Here is a 20301-nt window from a genome sequence, read left to right as displayed (position 1 = left end):
GGAGGGGAAACTGGGAATGGAGAAATTTACATGTAAATAAAGAAAATATCTAAAAAAAATTAAAAAAAATGAAATTATCTGATTACTTAGTAGTATATAGAATACATTTAATATCTATGTGACACAGTTTTTATATTGTTTTTATTGGTGCCATGTATCTGCACTGGATAGTGGTACTGCAATTGATTTAATGGGTCTTCTATAATGAATATTTACATTGTTTCCCATAGTATGCTATTACAAATACTAATGTACCAGTGGAGAAATATTGATGATTTCAACAAATTAAGCTAGAAAAACTGAGTATTCCAATGTGGAAAAGATGAATAGTTCCTATTGCCTCACTGCAATAAGAAGTTAACTTAAAATAGATCATTGCCTTAGATGTAAAAGTATTTTATAAACTCTAAAATATCCAGAATAAAACTTAAAAGAAAAAAATTGACCTTGGGTTACTCAAATTTCTTAGGTGTGATCCTATAAGCACAAGCCAAAATAGAACAAAGAGAAACAAGACTTCATCAAAATTGAAAACTTATAGTTCATTCAAAGGCATTCTTTAAAGAATGAAAAGGCAGAGGGGTTATTTTTAAAACATATTCATAATAAATATCTCATAACTAGAAAATATAAAGAGCTTTCAAAGATGTGTAATAAAAACAATGAGTTGTCTCTAAACAGGCATGTTTCTTATTTTTAATGATGTATATATGTATGTGTGTCTGAGTGTGGGTTATGCACTTACAGACAGTACCTAGAGAGAATTCTTTGCATTGTATCCCATGGAGCTGGAGTTATAAGCAGTGTGAGGATCCTGATGGGTACTAGAATATAAACTTGGGTCCTCATGAATACCAGAGTACATTCTTAATCACTAAGCTGTCTTTCTGCCCCCTACCTTACTTTCTCAATGTGCTCCAAGCTTAGAGTTTCCAAGCTTAGAGAGCTGTTGCAAACACTTATCCATCTTTCAACATGTACATACTGAATATCCATCCTGGGTCAAAATGTATTAAAGTGAAGATGATGCAGCACTATATAAAAACAATCATAAACTATCTGTTTTTATTCAAAAATAGGCTTAAACAAGTACATAACTTGACATGTAATAGTTATAGCCATAGGCAAAGTCTTCCAGGGAATTATTTCTTTAACATTTTCTATAACCAATGAGAAGGTACAGGAACCTAGTAACATGAAATATCCATAGGAATATAAAGACAATGTGTCCCCTGTCTTGATTTATCAGAGGTGGTTTATGGTACTTATCCTTTGAGTGTAGTCCTCATAATCCCTGGCTGCCAAAGAAAGCATACTTTGAGAACAGTAAACTTAGGTCATGGTCTACTTCACTATGTTTAAAACTGTAAAATGATAAAGCATATCCATATTCTTCCATAAACAATAATCAAAGATCCATGAAGTAACACAGGATTTCAATCCTTGATTTGATACTTTTTAGTTTATCCTCACTGTTAGATATACCCTCAACATCAGGCAATCCTATCATCTAGACTACTCACGAAGTGCTGAAGATCCAAAGTAGAGGTGTTCTTTGGTGGTACAGTGATTGCCTAGCATATGTAGGTCCCTGGATTCTATTCCTCATACCCTATAAAATAGCAAGATCCATTTAATTCTACTCTCTTACATTCACTTTGAAACCAACCCTTGTCTCATTTATGGAAGTAGAAACATCATTTCTGCCATAGATCTTTCTTTGTAGTTTTAACAGAATACCCAAGAGCAGGCAATATACAAATAAATAATTTTATTCGAGAACCAGTATCTGCATGTTTTCTGGTGAGTGTCTTTTGTTGCTTCATAACATGTCAGAAAACAGAAAAGAGTAAATTGATATATGCAAACAGAGCACAAGGGACCACTTCTGTTTATAAGCCATTTTTACAGTAACTAACTCAGCCTGGTGAGAACTGTACTAATCTCTATTACAACCTTATTACTTCCTTAAAGTTACACCACCTCTCAACACTGTCATACTGGAGACCAAAGTTCACCATGGGTTTTAGAGAAGAGCAATTATATTCAAAGCAGAGACTTTCATTTGTGCATGTTTTTAATTTTTCCTTTTTCTTTATCACTTAGTAGCCAGGAAATATATTAAAGTTAATTAACATTCTCTTGGAATTTCAAGTAGATACTACCAAGGTAAAAGGGAAGGGGTAGTGAAGATGCCATGGGTCTTGGGTAGGCATTGCATATGGTAATTGACTAAGAAAGCATTGGTGTTAAAAATCTACCTGTTGGTTTTGACATTGATTAAAATATTCTAAATTCACATAGATGTGAGATTGCAGGATTCTGTGATTATATCAAACAGCAATGAATTAAGTGGAAAAATGCATGAACCATGTTATATAAATTTAATCTTTATTTAAAATTTTACTAGAAATTTATATTTCTCTTCTACTTAATCTTTAAGAGTATATCTAAGGTGTTGAATAAAACTTGCATTACTCATTAAAATAGATATGTGGTGTTGGTAACACTCAGGTAGCATTTTAAAAATATTAGAACTTATTCCCTTACACTGGAGCATCGAGCCTTCTCAGGACCAAGGGCCTCCTCTCCCACTGATGTCCCTCAAGGCCATTCTCTGCTACATATGCAGCTGGAGCCATGGGTCCCTCCATGTGTACTCTTTGGTTGGTGGTTTAGTCCCTGGGAGCTCTGGGGAGTCTGGTTGGTTGATATTATTTGTTCATCCTATGGGGTTGTAAACCCCTTCAGCTTCTTCAGTCCTTTCTCTAACTCCTCCATTGGGGCCCTGTGCTCAACCCAATGGTTGGCTGCCAACATCTGAATCTGTATTTGTCAGAATCTGGGGACCACCAACCAAAGAGTACACATGGAGGGACCCATGGCTCCAGCTGCATATGTAGCAGAGGATGGCCTTGTGGGACATCAGTGGGAGAGGAGGCCCTTGGTCCTGAGAAGGCTCGATGCTCCAATGTAGGGGAATGCCAGGACAGGGAAGCAGGAGTGGTTGGGTGGGTGGGGAAGGGAGGATAGGAGGGGGGTGGTTTGGAGGGGAAACCAGGAAAAGGGTTAACATTTGAAGTGTAAATAAAGAAAATATATAATAAAAAAAGAAAGAAAACACTGGGTGAATTGCTTCTGAGGCTGCTAGCCAAGAGCAGGAATATTCTGTTCTACTGACTTCTAGAGACTATCCAATCTAAAGAACACAGACCAATTATATGAGAAACCTCTTCACCTCAGTTAGAGCAAGGAGCCCACTCCAACTGATCCCTGAGATGGTAATTCCTTTCCATGTTGGGAATCATATCCAGAGCCTCATTACATACTAGGTACATGCCCACTAGCAAACCATATCCTCTTCATTGTTTGGAGGTGGGGTATATACAGGATATGTAGCCTAGCCTGGCCTTGAATTTATAATCCTCTGGCTCAAGCTTCCTGAGTCCTAAGATTATAAGGGTGAGCCATCTCATCTGATAGTTTGATTATACTAGGAAAGATTGATAATAAGCATAGGGGAAATTTTATGTGTCCATGGGTCTAGGATATTTGTCTGATAAATAGAATCTCTTCCTTGAACATCTTCTCATCACTTCTGGCCATTGTCCTTTATTTTCCCCACATATTTACCAAAATTTTTGGCACATAGTAAATGCTACATAAATATTCAAAGTAAATATGCTAAGGGAGGAAGGGAGTGGGTGCAATGATGGGGAGAAGGACGCAGAGGCAGGATAGAGGGGAGAGATGTTTAGAGAGAAGGAAGAAGGGAGATGGGAATCTTGTTAATGAACAGGGTCAGAATTTGGAACACAGAGTTGTCAGATTCCAACTGTAACCAAGTACTTTCCACTTGTCTTTCCCAAGGGGCACTTAAGACCACATTCTGTGAAGCTCCTCTTCCTTGATGTGAGACAGCTGAATAGTGTCACTGCTCCATTGTACAGGTGAGAAAACCAGATGCCATACCATAAAATAAGATTCCACTACTTGAGCTTTTTGTCAGTTGATGTCCATGTTGTGGTGATGGCAAGGATGCCTATATTTCTGAACATTCTGTTGTCCTTGTCTTATTCTCTTTTTCAGTATACTGAGTTGTGGATACCATCTCTGTGAGCTCTCAGAAGATGTTGACTGACTAGCTAAATTATGCTACTGATGTTGGCTTAATTAATACTAATGACTTATTATGAGAATTGCAGAAATATATTCATGTCTAGAAAGTGTCAGTGACAAGAGAATTAAGGTGTCAGTTCTCATAAAACATGAGCAAACATCTCCTCAGGGTAACTGGAGACAGTTGCCTCCTCACTCAGAAAATAAAATGTCCTTGAATAACATTGGTGCATACTAGTGAATTGTGAATCTCTAGTCTTCTTCAGTCTGCAATGAATCTGATGATAGTTAAATGCCACTTTCTACAGCAGCCATGTAGTTTTAAGTGAGAAGATAACAAGAAGGATGTAGATCCAGGTGGCAAGAATGCAGGGAGCAGTGCTATGGATGGTTGGTAGCATAACCAGGCATCCATAGGTAATATATATTGAGGTAGATGAATGTATACATTATCATCCTGGGGTTAATTTCACTCTGCAGATAAGTTACATGCCCTTTCCTTATTTGGGAAATAAATGCTTCAGCAATTAAAGTAAACATATTTAATTAGTAGAGACAGTCCTGAAGTGGGAAGTGAATATGCTAATGAAATAAATGGTTGCATAAACAGTTTATATTCCTAAAAGCTAAATACACTGCCTATGAGTTATTTGTAGGAAGTTAGATCTAAGGTTGTGAGAACTCATTGACAGGAGGTTGCACTGTCCAACATATGCCGTGTGGCAAGATACAGACCAGTATTACCCAATTTGTCTGATACTGTGTACTTTTGATCACTGAGAGTTCTGGCATGGCTCAAGAGTTGACATTGTCATATGATAAATGTCATATTGCTCTCACCATTACTGAGTTCTGTTCTCAACTGTCTACTAGGTATTTCCACTGTTCTGGCTACTGAAACCTCCAGCTTACCTCATCAAGTTAAAACTTTGATTTCCTGTTTTGCCAGTCTTCTGCAGCCATTTCTGCAGAACATTATTCTGTGGAACTTCTGTTCATTTTTCTGCACACCCTGAGTCACTTTTGAGTTTGGATTTCCTTCCATTTCTACCCATACTCTCTAGCTCTCCATCCTTTCCTTGACACCTTGATCTGCTCTCCATCCCCCAGTACTTTTCTACTTCAGCCAAGTCTATCCCTTGAATTTTTTTCTGAATTACCTACTTTCCAGCATGCCAATTGCCATATGCTCCAAATCTCTTCTTTGTTCCCTTGTCCTTGTTCTTTTGTCCATTTAGTCTATTACACACTGCTGCCAGAGTGACTGCAGATCCAGTGTTGATCTTATCACTCCTAGACTAGCAACTTTTATGAAGTAAAGATGTAGTTCAAATTGACATTAGGATTTAGCCCAAATATTTTAAAAAAAAATAATCTAAGTAATTCCACAATCTGGTCCCCATGTTCTTTCATTCATGTGTACCTGATTCCTGACTTCTATGTACCTTTGCATACACAGATGGGCTCTCCACTGTAGTCTGGGGACAATCCCCAAGCATTTCAGTGTCAAGGCCTTTGTTCAGGCTATTGTTTTGTTATGGGATTGTGGGTTCCATGTGTTTATAACCTCGCCTTACAGCTGAGGCTGTGGGAATTTATGGCCATGGATCCTGAGAAGGAATCACTATGACCTATCTACTTCTTGTCTAGTTCAGTCATCAGTAGATGAGGCTAGTAGTAGAGATAAGTGACTTGAGAGAAGAATACCTTTCCCAGTGAAGCCCTTCTAGGAGCTTATATTGAAGATTTAAATTTTCTTCCATTCTACATTTTCCCATATTTCAGTGTTCTTAAATGTACCTGAGGGGAATGAGTCTACCATTATTTCTACCTACTGAATTTAAGGTTTTTGCTCCATAACTCATACTTTATACTGGTACTTACAGAAAAGTGAGGTAGATCTGCCTGTCCACACGTTGCATAGGAATAGGAATTTTTTTCTCTTATTCCCAGGAACAACTCCTATGTTATGCCTTCTCTTTCTCAGTGATATCACTCTGAGTCTCCTGCTTTATATTAATCTGTGACATTTGCATATAAAACAGCTGTACATGTGGGTATTATTCCCCCTAGTCCCTCTTCCCCATTCAGTTGGTTCCTGCCAGCTGAGGTGTAGACTACAGAAAGATTCCAGGAGAGATTCTCTAACTCCTAGATTTCAGTGGTGCAGCTAAGCAAGCAAATGATACGAATTATTGAACACCATCATAGTCAGAGGCTTAGCCTGTGGAAGAGTCTGTTCAGAGACAAATTGAAGACAGAAATTAGGGTTCAGTGGAATCCATGTGTCATATAAATATTTATTAAGCAACAATTAGATACCAGTTAGTAAATATAAGATGGGATGAAACTGTGAATAAAACAAACATGACTTTTCATGGTACTTATGTCAAATTATCAAGTCCTCACAATTCCACTTCATGAATAACTGAAATCCATAACACTACTTATCCCCACTCATTCATTCATCATGTCAGCAAAGATTTATTGTGTACTTGCTTTTCTGGAACTGAGAATCTAATTAGGAAGACAGATGTCAACCTCATTTAATAAACATTTTAGACATACTCAAATAAAAGTCTGTTCAGAGTGTACCTTAAGGACTCAAAATGGAAAAATGTCAGAGTTGTATCTCCTTTCAGGATCAGTGCTAGCCACAATCAGCAGTCTTGACAGATGAGAAGGTACCTTTCAAGTGCTCAGGAGGCAGGAGAGGCAATGTGGTACTGGGGTAATTCAGAGAATAACCAGTCTTTCCAAATGACTGAAAGATAAAGCCTATGGTGGCTTTGACTTCTGTCATCTAAATAGACTGAACCACACTGCTACCATTTGAGCTGGATGAATTTCTGGAAGAGATAATTTAGCAATGAAAAGAAAGTGCACAAAATGTACACAGTATGAACTCAGTTTTGTAACATATTGATCAGCTACCTTAAAAGTGTGTGTTTTCAAGCAGTTGCATGCTTGTACCAATAAATAAAGCTAAATATGACTATCTGAGTATGTATAAAACCTTGGAGCAATACAATATGATTGCTGGTATGTTCTTTGATAGCTGAGGAGGCAGAAGGAGGAGGAACCATATTAACCAAGGGTTATGTCAGTTCTTTGGGGCTGAGAGAAAGGGGTTTGAGTTTGGTGCTACCCTCTGCTATACAATGTGCTTAAAACTGGCTTAGGCTGCAAAGAATGATCCTGTCTAAATGAAACCATGCAAAGCTTAACTAATTGAGGCAGAAAGATTGTAAGAGCCAGAGGGGATAGATGATATCATGAAAATAGTGTCTTCAAAATATAACAGGACTGACTCATGTATGAACTCATAGGGCCTGCATAGTTCCAAGAAAGATTGGGTCACATCGCAACCAATGAGATAGGTACTTAGACACATGCCCTCACCCTATCAAAGAAGTTATCTACCATTGACAACATCTTGCAAATGAAAAGTTAGTTTTCTCCAGGGAAGTTTCCCAGGGCATATAAACCACACTTAAGGGTAGGCCTCATGCCCAACAAGTAGAAGGCCAACACAAAACAAACTCAATGGTATATTTGTAGATATTCTGTCTAATATTATTTGGGCATTTTAAAAAAAACTTACTGGTATTTTGCTTTGTGTTTTTATGGTGTGTGTTTGTGTGTGTTTCTGTGCTTTTCTTTTAAAAAATATTTATATTTTCTAAAGAGAAATTAAGTTATAGACTTGGATGAATATGGATGTGGAGAGGATCTTGATGATGAGGGAGGGGGATTCATGATCAGAACATATTGTGTGAAAAGATTTATTTTCAAGAAAAAGAACAGAATAACAGTAGGAAGAATTCATTAAGGAGGAAATAAGTATCAGCTGGATGATACTAGGGATTGTGAATGAGTGAACGTGTGCAATAGAGTCTCTTGTAATGGATTGTAATGATGTAACAAAAGCCCCAGAAATTAAAATCCTTCCTGAAAATTCTGTTCTGAGAGTGAAGACAGGATTCCATGGGAGCCTTGAAGCTGGAACAAGGAAAATGTCTGTGTCCACATTGGCCAGCTGCCATTCCATCTCTGTGAGTTGTGACACCATTGTGAGCAATACAGAGATTGACTAAGCATCTCTGTCTTCCCAGGATGGTGTAAACTGCAATTCCAGATGTCTATTTCTGTATATAATATGTAATTTTACTTCAGTGTGGGTGAACATTTAGACCTAGAGTTTGGTTTTGTAAAGAGGGGCTCTAGTAACAGCAGTAGGGATTGTTATGAACCTGACTTTCTGTCCCTAAATGATATGGTTAAGATAAGCTATTGATAGCCTTGTGTTGGAAAGAGTTTACCATGAGTGTGGTGATGCTTGCCAGAGTTAAGTGTACCGGAGTTAGGGATATGCTTGGGCTCCTTCCTCTAAGAAGCTTACAGAAAACTTAGGCTTTTAAATACGTACTGCTAACCAACAGGGGCTTATGATTACTTGTATTAGGGCAATTTGAGTTCAGTGTTCTAGATTACTTAACCACTGATTAGCTGGGGCCTTCCAGTGCTTGCCTCTGTTTTGTCACATGAAAAAATGGAAATAGTTATAGACTCCTTTATGAGTCATTGTTTCATAATTCTGTGTTTTTGCCATTTCTGCTCCTTATTTCTATAAAATCACTCCTGTTATCACTGCAGTGAGCAGATGAATTAATACATGAGCATTGATTAGGACAGAGCTTCGTATAGATTAAGCACTCCATACATATTGGCTAAAAATAGAAATAATGAACAATTTAGAGTTGAGGATCTGCCACTGCTTTGTAATTAGACCTAGAAGAAAGAAAAAGAAAACAGCATTTACTCAGTTCCTGGCATGTGGTAGTTCATTGGAAGTACTGTTCCTCACAGCCTTTGATGACAGCTGTGTTGTGGCTATGTCTATTGTACAGGTATATTCAGCAAGGCTTAGCAGTGGGGTGGGATGGGGGAACTGAGTGATGTCAGATAGCTAGCAAGAGGCAGTGATAAGATGGAATTCTGGCTTCATGCTAAGGCTTCTTTTTATTGACTTAATTCACATACAAATGGTACCTCAAATTCCTTCCTTCCTTTCAGTCACGTTTCATATTCACAATGACAAAGAAATGAACACGGAATAAATGCTTAGTGGATGCTGAATGGAAACTCTTGAAGTGTTTACTCTCTTTTCTACCTTCTTTTGGGTCTTGGACCTGAAATGAAGCTATTGGCTTCCTTCCGCACAGAAAAATCTGCAGAGACCTGTATGTATAAAGTTTCGTGTAGTGTTTCTTGGCATCTGCTGATGTTTTGAAGCCTAATTTGGCACCCTGCCTTAGATAATGTTCCTAGATGGGGAAAGAAGAGTCTCTTGCCTTAAGAGGCTTGCAGCCCTCCCTTACTTTGTTCTTTTATTCACTTCTACCTTCTAGCAACTTGTATTTCAGAGACAGACAGTTTAAAGAGCCAATATACTCAGGATGCCCTTCTTTGTATGTAGAAACTCAGGAATTGAGAAAGGCAATTATCTATCTTGGTGCCATGGGTGAACTGCCATGTAAGAAGAAGGTGATGACAGCTACTGCCTGTAAAGCTTTGTTCGGTGATCTGCTGTGTTACCTGCATGAGCTTTTTTTAGCTTTGCTTATAGTGTGGCTCTACTTATTTATGAGTCCTGTACACATATTAGAAAATATTCCAAAGCCTTCCTAAACTATCTGGAGAGTGAGTAACAAAGTCCTTGTCAGGATTTCTGTTTCACACATGTCCCTGTGATGTGTGGCTGGCCTTCAGAAGTGATTTCTTGCTCCTCTTTCCCCACCATTTCTCCATTAGAAAATAGTGACTGGTCACCAACAGAGGGAACAAACAAACCTTAGTTTACAATGGAGGGGACTTTGAAATATATATCTCTTTAGATTTGACTGGCAAGAAATATAAATAGATTTCTGAACACTCATAATTTGTGAGTTGTTGGACAAAGTATACAGAGGACTCAAGACTCTCCTTTTCAGGGCCAGATTACAACTGCGCAAGCACCCAGAAAGACTGGTTAGAATAGAATTACAAAGAGAAGAAACTTCTTGAAATCAGGAGCTAGTTAATCCCACATGAAAAAAAAATTAAGTAGTTGGAAAATGTCAGGCCCAATCAGCAGCTCTGTAAGGCTGAAGGTCAGCTCTTGGATGGCCCTGAAAATGCTGATTCAACGATTATTGAGTTAATGGGAGAATTTAAGGTGTTCGAATTATATGACATAGGTTGCACAATGATGATGTCTGCAGTTCCTTTTCACTCTGGATCTCTATGATCTCATTTGGTATTTGTCTCTGAGCCTATCTGCTTAAATTACCTGAAAACAGAAGCATGCAGATTCCTGGACCTCTCCACACTTATGAGTTAGTTCTGTATCTGCATTCTACTAATCTGGGATAAAATATTAGGGATAAGTTTGTATCAATATTGGACATGTACAGACCTTTTCGTTATCATTATTACCTAAATAATATAGCATAACAACTATATGCATAACTGCTTATATTGCATGAGATATGATAGATACCTGAGAAATAACTTGAAATATAATATAAGAAAGAAATATAGAGAATATTTCCAAATATTACACTATTTAAGTTAAAGGACAAAAGGTTATCTGTCCAAAGCCTCTTCAGTGGTTATGAAAGCAAGCCTTCGTGTATATGAAGGATGAAGGATGGCAATACTTTCTACTTAGTTCATGATTGCCTATTTGTCTCAGGGGGTATCCTTTGGGAAATATTTTTCAGGAATGGGTACTGCCATTCTCAGCTCCTGTGTGTCTGTATACCATGATGAGAGAAGTGTTGGGGATAAGGGCAAAGTTGGATCATCCTTGCCCAGGCTAGCCTATATAGACATGCAGCCACTGGGACTTTTCTCATTCATGATAAAGCTGTGGACCACCCACACAGTTCTCTGTGAGAAGCTAACTGTGTCCCCTTAGTGGGGCTGCTGGAGCAGCCTTCCTCGCCCTCCCCTTTCAGCTAACACTAATGAAAGCTCTCTGGGAAACGAAGCTCAAGGCTGGAGGAGGTCATTCTAAAATAACCTAAGGATGTTCTTTGAAGATATCATTGCCATGACAGATAAAGGAAACCTGGGGGCTATAGTATGCTTAGATTTTAAAAAGCATAGACAGTGTTCAGCATCAGAGATGAATGAAGGAGGTAGAGGGTAATATGAGAGGCTGTCAGAGGGTGTGAAAGTTGAATTAAAAATAGCATTTGGCTGGCCCTTTCTTAAGTATCTTTGAAAGCTCTTTCTCATGAAATGGCTCATGCCACACCCAGTTTCTCTTGAGCCATGATCCCCCATGAATCTCCTCATTGAGACTGCTCCCTGGGTATGATATTTCATTGTTGATCTTTACAGTTGTTATTAAGTACAATAGCCCTAGTAGGGATGTTACATGATATCAAGCTCTGGTGTCCAATAAATGTTTTCTTCCCCCAGTGCCTTCCAAGCATGTAATTGGCATAACCCAACAGATGCTCATTGATGCACGACTTCCTAAAAGCCATAGCAGAATAGGCTGTTGTACAGAAAAGATGCCTCATGTGACTTTATTCTCCTAGTTACTGAGAAATGGTTCTTTACCTGGATGAATGCAGAAGAGTGGGGCTGGAGTTGCGCCATTATCAGTTGCTAGCTGTGTGTCCTGCAACAAATTTGTCCCCTAGCTGATCTTCCTCATCTGCTGATTGATGGTATCTGCAGCTCTTATTTACTCTGGATATACATGCTCCCATTCTTGAGTTTCTCTCTGAGCCTATCTGCTTAAATCACCTGAAGGTAAAAGCATGCAGATTCCTGGACCCCTCCCTAGAAGGTGTAGCCAGGATCTCAGTGGGTAGAGATTAGAAATCTGTTTGTCTAACAAGACAATGCACAGGTGATTCTTATTGTTCTCACCTGTGTTCATCATATGGAGGTTTCTGGCCTTGTGAACAATGAAATTCAGTCATCAGAAGCAGGTAGGCAGACCTTTCAACTGAACCACACAGGCAGGAGAAACATAAAGGTCTAAGGACTATTCAGATTCATTTCTTTGTTCTTCTTTGAACAGTGTCTAGCTTTGAGCAGGTACACAAAACCATCCTACAGATCGGTTGCAATAAACCTTAGTCTAAAATAGTGTTAAACACCAGTTTCCAATGGTACAGGGTGACAGCTTCCACACGCCTTCACCCAATGGCAATGAGGCAATGTTTCTTTACTCTGAGAGTTTCTCCTCAGTGGTAGATTGGATAAGCTGGTATTATCCAGAGACAATTTTAATTATTAAACTGGTAAGGAATATGTTGTTTAAGAATCCATCTGAGTGTGAAAAAAATGCTCTTAATATCTCTCAGGCTTCTGGCTGCTATATAATAGCATTCTCAGAAGCAGAAACAACCAGGCAACACGTTTCACAGTTTCCTCTCTAGCAGTCCCATTTTGCCTAGAAGGGGTTCATAAATACAACTGCCATTAGCTCAATGGGCTCTTTTGAGAATGTGCTGATGATAATCATTATCAAGACAATATATGTATGAAAACTGACATTTATTGGACAGGTTTATTAGGTACAAAGCTCTGTTCTGGGCACGTTCACAAACAGAATGTGAAATATGCTCTCTAAAAGTCTTATATCACACCACTATGGCATAAGTACAGTTGTTCATAGATATTCATTGGGGATTGTTTCCAAACACTTCTCAGGTATTAATATCTGCATATGCCCAAATCTCTTACATAAAATGGCACAATATTTGTGAAAAACCTATGCAGATACCACCTTCTCTATGTTTTAAATCTTCTCCATATCACTTATTATACTTAATACATGTCGGCCGCCTTTCCAACCAGCAGAAATAAGGAGACAACACCGAGCTCTTCCCCATACAGTTTAATCAGGAACCTTGTAATCTTGCTTCTTACATCTTACTTATTTCTATCTTACTACTTACATCTTTACATCTTACTACTACTTACATCTTACTACTTCTATCTTACTACTTACATCTTCTTACTTACTCCTATTTCCCACTTACTCCTATTCTTACATACATCTTACTTCTATCCTTACATCTTACTTCTATCCTTACATCTTACTTCTATCCTTACATCTTACTTCTATCCTCACATCTTACTTCTATCCTTACATCTTACTTCTATTCTTACATCTTACTTCTATCCTTACATCTTACTTCTATTCCCTACATACTTACTCCTAATTATTTCTCTCCAGCCCCCAGCCCTTGTGGGTTAAATACTTTCCCTGGTCCCAATCAGCATCAGCTACATGGCAAAGCACAATAGGCTGAGGGAAATCATGCCAGCTTGCATCACAAACTAGAGGCACTCAGCTCTTCCAGCTAAGGGCTTGTGTATCAATGCTCTCTGCTCTGGCTAGAGACCAGGTGTTCAATATATATATAGGGTGGCAGCTGCGGCTCCCCACAAATACAATATATGTGCTTAGTTAATAGTGAGTGTAGTACATTGTTTAGGAAATTCAGAAACATATGCACATGTTCCATTAAATGGAATTTTTTCTAATAAAAAAAATCTCTGATTAGTTGAGTCCAGGGATCAAATTTCATTCATTATTATATATGAGCTCATACAGTAACATATATATGATCACTATATATGCAGCAAATATACATATATACATATACAAAAATTTATGTACTTGTGGAAATGTAAAATCTCTTCCTTTATGCCATGCTCATGTATATCAGCTCACTCAAAAACTTATAAGAAAGCATATATATATAAATTATATATACATATTTCTTTCTGCCATAATGGCATGCATGAATACATGTATAATATCATCATTCTATGCACTCAATTGTATACAGTTTCCACAAAGAAACATATCTCATTAATATGCTGACTTACACATATCTGTATATTTATAATCATTTACCCATATACATACAAGCATACACCATACATGGATTGACTACCATTCATACATTCTCAAACATATATTTACTACCCCAGTCATATATCATATGTATATAACTCATATACTGTATTCAACACACACACAAACATATATGTAGCTCTTTACAGCAACTCTTAAACATATATATGTATATTTATTTTTTATCATAGCCTTACTTTCTGACAGCATACACACAGGTTTAGACTATTTTAGCCATATATTCACACAATTAAGTTGAACATTCTACAATATTCATCACAGAAACTTATTTCCATTAATTAGTATTAACATAATGCACATAAATATTTCCCTCATCTACATACTCAAGTAATATACTTGCACAAACCCATTCCATTCTAGCACAAATACCTAAATAAATGTATGCGTGTACACTTCTCATTCATACATAAAAAGTATGACATGACCCATGCCCTTAAATACACATGCACATACAGATACACACACACATATACACACATATATATATCTTCATATATATACTTTTCCCATGCATTCTTTCTCACTCATATGCATACACTCACACATACATGAACAAGAAAGCCCAACATACATTCGCAGATCCTTTTTTTCTCACATGTATTAATACTTATACACAGCATCTCTTATACTCATACACAAATACACATATATTTTGTACATGTTTGTGACTTTTGTATGTGTAAGAAATTTCCCATACCTCTCAAAAGACACTCTTTTCCTTCTGAGTGTTTGTTGGCTCCAAGCTGGGGAGATGGTGAACTGGGAGTTCCCATCCCTCCTCTTTCCTCCTTAGCAAGCACAGGTGATAGTTTTTGCATGTATCCTGCTGGTGGAGACAGAGGCATATGGCACATCATTGACTATTCAGATTAGATCTTGAAGACTGGCCTTCTTACCCTTCCACTTCCATGTAGAGATTGCTTAAGGAAACAAGTTTCCCATTCCTTACTTCAGGATGCTAAAAGAGAGTGAGTAACTTGCCATTTTCTTACATTTCTATTTTTAATTACAACTAAGTAGGGACCAAAGTGAAACATTTTAGCAATTTAATCTTAGTGTAAAATGGTGTATTTTCAGTTCATTAACTAAAACAGAAATCAAGTGGCTTATCAAATGTTCAGTTTCACATTTGCATATGGCTCTGGGATTCATGAAGCAGGATTTTCACAAGCTGTAAAGCCCCACAACTGTCTCTGGGGATGACTGACTCTATCATTTTGACTGCAACATTAGAAAATGACATTTGGATATTAAGTATAATGAGTGTGCTTCCAGCCTTCATCTTTGACATAGACTAACTGAATCTGCAAAGCTAGCTGCATCATATGTCTCTTAAAAAGAAATAAGAGGAAGCTTTAGCTGTGAATTAGTTATCTACTACTGCGTAACAAATTCAACTCCAAATTTAGTAGCTTATCTTACACTTTGTATGGAGCAATATATAGATACAGACTATTTGGGGGCTTCTAGTTCAATGCTTTCAAAAAGTTGTAGTCATGACAGCCACTGGAGTTGCAGCCATCTCAAGGCCTTACTGACAAGGACCATGTCAAATGAGTATTAGAAAGCTGCCCATATCTATGAGGGTGGGACTTATAAAAGGGCATTCCTATTTAGAGATTGCATTGGGAGCCACCTTGGAGGCCAATTTGTATATTCTTTGCTATAAAGTGTGAGAAGGCCTGAGGAAAAAAGGACTTCTAGCTCCCTGTTCAGATTTTTCTTCCTTTTCTCTCTCCAGAACTTCTTTACATATTCCAAAAGGCCAATGATTTATTTATGAGAACACAACCTTAATTATTTTGGTTCTCCTTAGAAATATTCTGTAGTAAAGGGAGATTGTCTCAGTTACATTTCTATTGTTCTGAACAGACACTATGACAAAGGTAACTTACAGAAGAAAGAGTTTAATGAGGGAGGGGATTCACTTTCCGAGGCGAAAATCATGATGATTGCAGCAAGGTGCATAGCATCATGCGGGTAGGCAGGCAGACACAAGGTTGTAGTTGTAGCTGAGAGCCTCCATCTATTTCTGCAAGTAGGACACACACACACACACACAGAGAGAGAGAGAGAGAGAGAGAGAGAGAGAGACAGAGAGAGAGACAGAGAGACAGAGAGACAGAGAGACAGAGAGAGACAGAGACAGAGAGAGAGGGAGAGGGAGAGGGAGAGAGAGAGAGAGAGAAAGAGAGAGACAGAGACAGAGACAGAGAGACAGAGACAGAGAGACAGAGAGAGAGATGGGTAGGGCAGGGGTAGGGAGAGGGAAAGGGGAAGGGAAAGGGAGAGGGTAGGAGAGAAGAAGAAGGAGAGGGAGAGGAAGAGCAGAAGAGGGGAAGGGGGAGGTGAGAGGAGGAGGGAGAGGGGGTAGGGGGAACAGTACCTGGGAATGGTTTGAGAGTTTTGAAATCTCAAATGTCACTCCTTGTGATGTATCTCTTCCTCCAAGGTCACAGGAAATGGGCTTCAGGGTGATGTTACTTTTTTCTACTTTCAGAGTACTCTGTTTCACAGTTTGTTTGAGATTCAGAAGTTCAGTACTGGTCCATCGATTCTCATGGTTTGACCTAGTATGGTCATAGAACAGATATTTTTGAAGATGTTTCATGATTCACTTGTATCCAAACATTTCCATAGAATACCTCTCATGTGCCAGAAGTTGTGCTAAGCCATTTACAGAGGAAACAGAGGCATCTCTTCTTCCTAGGAATGTAAGACAATGGGCAAAGACTCTCAGATATGAGTCCAAATAGCAAGAATAGAAGAATACTGTGGCATGTACCAAAAAGGGTTAGATAAGGCAATAATAGATTTTGAGGCAAAGGCAAAATTATTACACAACTGTAAGCAGGGAGGGCACACATAATTTTCTGGGGGCAGTAGTAGTTGAACTTGAGCTAAGGGTAGTCAGTGAAGGAGCTTCCAGGACAATAGAGTGCTTTAAAGAAGTAAGAGTATACCCTGGGGACCTGGGATCCCTAGTATGGTTAAGGCCTCGAGTCCACACTCACCTGTCCATACTTCCCTGTGTTAATGCAATGGTTAATGGTTGGATAAGTAGGTAGCACTGCCATCCAAAAAACTTTGAAGAGAACAGTGACGATCTTAGAAGGCCTTTGAAAGTTTTTTGTTTGCTTGCTTCGTTTTGTTTGTTTGTTTGTTTTTTTAATAGAATCACCTGTGTTTTGGTGAGAAAATATGTTAACGGTCAACTGTGCCAGAGTTATAGTTATGATCTGAGTGAGAGATAATAGGTATGTGTATGGAAGTGGGGAGCAAGGACAAGATGGAGCAGCATAATCATACTCTGCTTCCTTAGGACTCAGAGGCAGATCAAACACACGTTAAGTCAAGAAGTAAAGGTTCTCTTTAAATATGGGTATTTGTAAGAAAGTAGTGATAGACAGATGAGCAGCAGGCTTGAGAAGAAGTAATCAGAGGGCCAGGAAGTTATCCAGCCTAATTAGGACAGTGCTGCATATAGCCTTGTCTGATTTAGTCAGTGAATAAATGGAATATCCACTTTAAATTCTGAGTAAATGTAAAATCAATTCTCTAAGAATTAGAAGCAGCATAATCGTGGGATATACTTACACTGATCTATTATTTGTCATTCATCTACAATTTAAATTTTCTTTAATATTTTTTTCTGAACCCTCCTGGACATGAAAGCAACCATATCTCTTTAGGAAGGGACAGTTTAAAATAGCACAGTTTAACTTTATGCGGCTTGCCTGGTGTTAGACTAGCTGAATTCAAATCCAGTTTCCACTGCCTATTGGTTGTATGACTTTGGTAAAGTACTTCAATGTCCCAGAAAACTCACCTAGAAATTGCGAAGATTGACTTGTTTTTTGACCACTTACCTGGGTGCAACAGCAGCATGCAGCAGTGCTTTGAAAACCACAGGGCATCGTGAGGCACTGTAATGATCCCTAAAGTAGATGAATAACGTTGGCCCCATTAAGAAGCCTGCAGGTTGATGTGGGATTTGGGGGCTCTAATTAATTCTAAATATCAAATAGTAAGCTGCAGCTTTTCTCTTTCTTTCTTTTGGAAGCTGGCAGGGGCGGGCAGACATTGTCCATGCACCCACCTCGGAGATTTCATCATGTCCTAAGGAGAAATATTCTCTAAACAGCTTGCACTTAATTTCCCTGTAGCTACCACGCTGCTGAAACCAGAGCCTCAGGTCCTCCTGGGTACCTGTGTAATTGTCACATTGGCATTCCCCAAATCCATTTCTGCTCAGCAGCTGCTGAGTGCTGGCTGGGGGAGGAGTGATGAGACTAAGGGGCAAGGCCCTCTATGCAGGCAGGGCTGTCATAGAACACAGGGACAAGACAGGCACCAGAATCGATCACAGACTGGCATTTGAATGGAATTTGAGGGAAAGGCCATATTTATCAGGAAACAAATAGAAGGGTGGCAGGTTCAGCACAAAAAGTGTATGTAATTGTGATTTCCCTCCAAAGCGTGGCAAGCAAGTCAAAGCAACCTGAGTGACAGCAAGAAACCAAATGATTACAATTCAAATCCCATTTATTGTTTGAGAAGTGTAGCAGCCAGTGGAAAACCAACTCCAAAACAATGCCACAAAACTCACAGTAACTAGGCAGATGCAAAATCCTTTAAATCAAAATTCTCTGGATTCATACCTGTCAAACTGTGTGTGTGCGTGTGTGCATTTGTGCACGTGCGTGCGTGTGTGCGTGTGCATATGTATGTGTGCGTGTGTGTGTGCGTGTGCATATGTATGTGTGCGTGTGTGTGTGTATCGAGGAAAGGGTCATTTGTTTCCTGTGGTACATTCACTGTGGAATTTTTCTTCTTTGCAGTACTGTGACTGTTCTCCTCTTTAGATTACCTTGGCGATCTGTTATGGGCTGAATCGTGGCCACTTCTCATTTCCCATGCTAAATTTTAGACTGTCTGTATTTCATATTGTTTCTATTTGGATATATAGTGCCTTTGCAAGGTAAAATGAAGTCCTAAGAGCAGGCTTTAATCCAATCTTACTGATGCCCTTCAAAGAAAAGCCTTGCCCAAAAAAAGTGCACACAAGAAAAAAATGTGTGGATGCAGGGAGAATAAGCCAAATCCATTTCAAGGAGAGAGATCTCAGAAAAACTCACTTTAAGATTTTTAGTTTTGAGAAGTGAGTGAGAGGAAAAATGAATATCTGTTGTCTGAACCACTCAGTCAGTGGCACTTTGATATGGCAGTCCAAGCCACTAAGCCATGGCTCTAGGTAATAAGGGCCATTTATGTTGTCCTCTTTCTAGTAAATTTCTTCATTTGTAATAAAATATTTATTATATGATTATTGGAGATATTTGTGTACCTTGTTAAGTGTATCTATTCTGTTTTCAGTATAATACACACATGTGCATACATAGTTACATATATAGTAACACCAAAGGCATATCTATTTTACAGTTATTTAAAAAGGAAATAGGGAATAAGGATAGGAGTCATCAAGGAGTAAAATCCATATGTGCATATTAATTGTTTAGAACTTCAATCTACACAAATATTAGAACACATTGTCTATATAATCATAAAGATAAGATTACTTTGTGTAACATGTATCACATTGTTAAAAACTATAGATTTGATTTTCTTGACCATCCATACATTGGGAATTCAGAGGGAAAAAGATCCATGAATATTTTATACTTACCAATGTTGTGTTTTCTGGTTTCTTATTATAAGACACCTATAAGTAGAAAATTGTGAACCATTTAAAGTAAGTAGAGTCCTTTTAAAACACTAATTCTTAGGGTGGCAGGCTTATGTAGCACTCATGTCAAGAAGCATCTAAAACTGTTGAATACAGATGGGCATGATCCTGGACTAATAACTGTATTTAGAACTTTCTGGGGAAGGAGTTTAAATTTAAAACATCTATAGATGTATTTTGAAACTCAATGTAGAATTTTTCAAAAACGTTAAGCCACCTTTCAGAGCAGATCAGTTGCTTGCTTTCAGAAGGTATTAAGAACTAAGTCATGATAAACTTTGAAATCTATGATAGGCAATGGCACTCTATCAAAGGGTTTATTATATAAGGGATCCTGACCTGAAGTATGTTCTTCATCTCTCTAGATATATATATACAAAAGAAAAAATCCAGTCAAGGCAAAATGGTTAAAAATCTCCACCTTCAATTGGAGTAAGAATGGGTGTTGGAAGGTAAGGAAATAGAGATGGAGAGTAAAGGG

At 38.3% G+C, this 20301-nt stretch overlaps 1 long non-coding RNA gene across 1 annotated transcript in view; it reads left to right on the top strand.

The window, feature by feature from the left end:
* The first annotated feature begins 3869 nt into the window (after positions 1-3869).
* Positions 3870-20301, top strand: part of LOC116093067 — a 122159-nt gene continuing 105727 nt past the window's right edge. Inside the window, exons 1-2 of the long non-coding RNA XR_004119612.1 lie at positions 3870-3950; positions 20186-20272. This is a non-coding gene — a long non-coding RNA (uncharacterized LOC116093067). The remainder of the gene's footprint in view (positions 3951-20185; positions 20273-20301) is intronic.

This window comes from Mastomys coucha, chromosome X (assembly GCF_008632895.1).
Source record: "Mastomys coucha isolate ucsf_1 chromosome X, UCSF_Mcou_1, whole genome shotgun sequence".
NCBI classification, from domain to species: domain Eukaryota; kingdom Metazoa; phylum Chordata; class Mammalia; order Rodentia; family Muridae; genus Mastomys; species Mastomys coucha.
The sequence above is the reverse complement of the archived record's forward strand: the minus strand, read 5'-3'. Positions and strand labels throughout refer to the sequence as shown.